The following is a 4,519-nucleotide window of genomic DNA, read 5'->3' on the forward strand; positions in this document are numbered from 1 at the left end:
CAGTGGACATTAAAAGCACCTCCAAATACTAACAACCTACAACTTGTCTAGCTAGTTTTTGCAGAGCTATACAACCAATAAAATTAGCTTAAAACAACATATCTCGTTTCCTTCATTCTCAGCCACGTTTTCGGTGTGTTATGAGCGAGATGTGTAACATATCCCACTTAATAACTATTCCATCACAAGTTTACTCCATGAGAGCTGTTAATCCTTTTGCTCAAAATTATTTAAAAAATAGAATTGTCATTGCTCAGGTTGTTCTCACAAAGGACATAAAATGAAAAAAGGATGTACAGTAAGGAGCTCCTAAATTTTTGCTCAGCATCTCCATCTCTCCTCTGACACCACACCTCGTGCAGGCATCAGATGCTAACTTGTAAGAAAATTATTTTTGTTTAATGATGAAGACCTTGCAGTGATGCTCCCAGAGCAATGTTAAGTCAAAACAATCTCCATAACGCAAAGTTTTAAAAAACACACTGATTTGAAACAACCACTACACACTTAAGTGAGCCCAAAATACAAAGCACAACAGAAAACTCTATTGAAAGTATGTATTTATTCAAGCAGTAACAGTACAAGACACCATATAATGTCAAGTTACATTACGCATAAGGTAAATATTCCAAAGTTTTGTTTCTTTATATTTTTCTTGGTCAAAGCAACAACCTGAAGTAAAAAAAAAAAACCTGATGTTCTATACCAATTAACAAACTACCCTTACAGTGGACATACGAATGTCATTACTCATATTTTCGTGTTTTGGAAAGTTTTGGTAGATGCCATGGTAATAACAAACCATGCTGACAACCCACATCCACAACCACAACCACATGGTTTATTCTTTTTTTTTTTTTTTTTTTTTTTTTCCAATTCACAACCTCTCCCTACAACTCCAAACCACAAAAAACCCAAACTAAATAAAAATATCCTCCAAGCCTAACCCCTATACGCATTCCAGTATTTGACAGAGAGCTCGGAAATAATAATAAAATAATAATAATAACGAAGGTATGCTCTCTGGGAACACACCCCACGGCATGTGGAGCACCGTGCCCGCGCTGAGGGGCCCCGCTGCCCCCTCGCCGGCCGCCCCCCGCCCAGGCCGGGCTGACCCACCCTCAGCCCCCGCCTCGCCCAGCCCGGCCCCGCCACCGCCCCCTCAGGAGAGCAAAGGCAGGCGGGCGGGAAGGGCCGGCCCGTCCCGGCGCCGGGGCGCGGTCAGGGCGCGGGTTCCCCGCCCCCGCGGCCCGGCCGGGGCCCCGCGGCTGCCGCTGCCCGCGCTCCGCGCGCCCCGCCGGGACACTCGCCTGGGACGCGCCGCTCAGGGCGCCGCCGCCGCCGCCATTTTCTCGCCTCCCTCACGGGGGAGGTGCCGCGCGCGCGCGGGGCGCGGCCGCCGCCGCGCACGTGACGGGGCCCGCCGCCATGTTGGCGGCGCCAGTGAGGGGCCGGGGCTGAGGGAGACCCGCGGCGGGGCCGGGGAATTGGAATATGCGGTGTTTTCAGCCCAAATAACCTTCCGTGTGTAACAAAGCAGGGAACCTCTTTCAAGAGCCTCCTACATTTAGCAGCTGTTGCTCAGACACTGTCAGCAGTGCATCCATCCTAGTCACTCAGCTTTCCTGAGGCTCTCCTGGCTTCCTTCCAGCCACTCACCAGCTCAAAGCACTGCGTGAATATGAGTTAATTACCTCTGGTCTCTCTTGCATCATGCCTTGTTTTAGCACCTGATACTTACAAATCTTTGTACTGTAAGTACAGGAAGGCTGTATTTGGATGACTTTGGGAGGTGCCTTCAGGCTAAATCCTCTGTGATTCCCACACCTGAGAGTTCAGGAATTGTCTGGACAATGCATTCAGGCACATGGTGTGGCTCTTGGAGATGTTCTGTGGAGGGCTAAAAGTTGGACTTGACGATCCTGACATTTCTTAGGCCATCACCACAGAAGCCAGGTTGGGGGATCCCCATGGAAGGGTCAGGGATGTGGGGGCCACCCGGGGGATCCTAGAATGGACTTTTGGAATTCCATTTGGAATGGAACGCCATTTGATGGAGACTACACAGAGAGGTGGTGGAGTCCCCATCCCTGGAGGTGTTCAAGGAAGAACTGGACGTGACATTCAGTGCTCTGTTCTGGCTGAGGTAGGGATTGGTCAAAACTTGGAACTCAATGATCTTAGAGGTCTTTTCCAGCCTAAATGATTCTTAGGTTCTAAGAGGAGGGGGGAAATTGCCAGATACCTAAAAGCTAGTTGGGATAGCTCAGTTCTTTGCAAAGAGACTCAGCAAGTGTCTAACAAAACTCAAATACCTGCCAAGGCATTGGAGATGAGCTTAAACTGTTGACAGGTGAAACAGTTGCACTGAGCACAGGTAAGATGCCTGTGACAAGTAGTGGCAATTCCACAGGTCTAATGAGGATACCTCCTTTCTATAAAATATGACATAAATCAGCAGGAGAAAATGGAGATTTTCACAGGTTAAAAATAAAGGTGTAGAGAAAATGATGACCCATTTTTAAATACTCATGTAACAAAAAGCTGAACTCCATGATGCTCCAATACAAACACCCAGATGTGATGCTGACTGGAGGAGGCAGTGGGGAAAAGCAATCGTTTTACCAGAATTGAAGAAACCAAAGGTTCTTATTTCCTTAGGACTGCCGGAAGCATCAATCTGTTCAGGAAGTCCTGGGCAGCAAATGTGGGTTGCCAAAAAATTGATGTTAAAAAGGCAAGGCTGAGAGCAAATACTGCTTGCAGTGATAAGGTGGCTTATGATTTGCAGCTTTAATAAAATACCTTTTTTAACCATCCTGCTTCACCCTAGTTGAAATATATCCTTCATGTTACTTTCTTTAAAAATATCTCAGCCATTTGATAAAAGGGAATTAAAGCTTCGCCTGAAATTAACACATTGTATTGTGGGCAGTGCACATTGCAGGAAGTCTTCAGAATTCCCACGGAAAACACTTTGCTCAGCAGTCTTTGTAAGGAACGCATTGCCATTGCCTCTGAACAGCTCCTGCTGCCCCTCAGCTCTGTGCTGGCTGCTAAAGGGCAGTGTGCTGCTTTTGCCATGGATTTGTGTTAAAATCCTGAATTTTCTGTCACCTCCCAAATTGGCCTGGCAGCAACCACAACAGTGGAGGAGTCATGGTGTGAACAGATTGTCAAGATGCATAGTTAGATGTGTCTGGTGCTGTTTTTCCTAATGCTGGGACGGGTTTGGTTTACGTAACAGCTCAGAAGCAGAGCCTGGTCCATGGGAGGACAGCATCTGCTTCCTAAGAACTACCACTATGGGCATCTCTGGTTCTTTCAGCCTTAGAACAAGGACAGTTGCAGAATGGTTGGGATTGGAAGGGCTCCAGATGCCATTCACTTCCAACCCCCGTCACAGGCAGGGATACCTTCCACTCTCCCAGGCCGCTCCAGGCTGGTGAGTCTGGGACACTTCCAGGCATGGGGCAGCCACAGTCTCTCTGGGTAATGTGTCTCAGGGCCTCATCACTGTCACAGGGAAGGATTTTTTCCTAATATCTAATCTAACCGTTCTCTCTTTAAATTTAAAGCCATTCTTTCTTGTTCTGTCACTCCATGCCCTTGTCCAAGTCCCTCGCCGGCTCTCTTGAAGACACCTTTAGGCACTGGAGGGGGCTCCAAGGTTTTCCTGGAGCCTTACTGTCTCTAGACTGAACATCCTCTCAGCCTGTATCCAGAGCAGAGGAGCCCCGATTCTTGAGCCCTCTCCTTTGCCTCCTCTGGACTCGCTCCACCAGCAACACGTTCTTCTTCTGTGGATGGACCAGACCTCAGAGCAGGACCGCAGCACTGCAGGTGCTCAGTATGAGGTGGAGAATCCCCTGCTGCCCACGCTGCTGGGGATCAGCCCCATTGGTACTTGGGTAGAACAAGTTTTCGTCCTTGGCTCCCTATCGCGGCAGCCACCCGCGGCTGAGGCATCCCACAGCGCGAATCCCGCTCCCGCCGCGCCGGCGCCACGGGCGTCCCGCCGCCCGCAGCCCCGCCATGCTTCGCGCTGGGCCGTACCAACTGTGGGTGGGGGAGTGACACACGCCGCGGTGTCGCCCCCGTTCCCGACGCGGCGGCGGGAGCGGAGGGACCTGCGTGCGCTCTCGCACCCGCCTGACTGGGAGCGGCCGCTGCGGCGGCTTCGCTACGGGGCTGCCGGTTACCTGGGTGCCGCCGGCGCCGCTGCCCCCCCTCCGTTGCGGCGTGGAGCATCCCGCTCCGCAGGTGTGGAGTCCCGTCGGAGAGAGCCCATGTAGAGCGCAGGGGGACACGCCCGGGACTGACACCCGCATCCGGGGGCGGCGGAGCTGCCGCCCGGCCGCTCTCGGGGCGGCTGCTCCGCCCCGCCCGGGGAAATCCTGCGCTGCCCTCCCGCGCCGCCTCGCGCAGCTCCGCGCTCCCTCTCGCCACCGCTTCTGCGCGGTCCCCTCCCGCCCCCGCGCGTGGTGCCGCCCGGCGCGGGCGGGGCGCGCTGGAG

This window comes from Vidua macroura, chromosome 10 (genome assembly GCF_024509145.1).
Source record: "Vidua macroura isolate BioBank_ID:100142 chromosome 10, ASM2450914v1, whole genome shotgun sequence".
Taxonomy (NCBI): domain Eukaryota; kingdom Metazoa; phylum Chordata; class Aves; order Passeriformes; family Viduidae; genus Vidua; species Vidua macroura.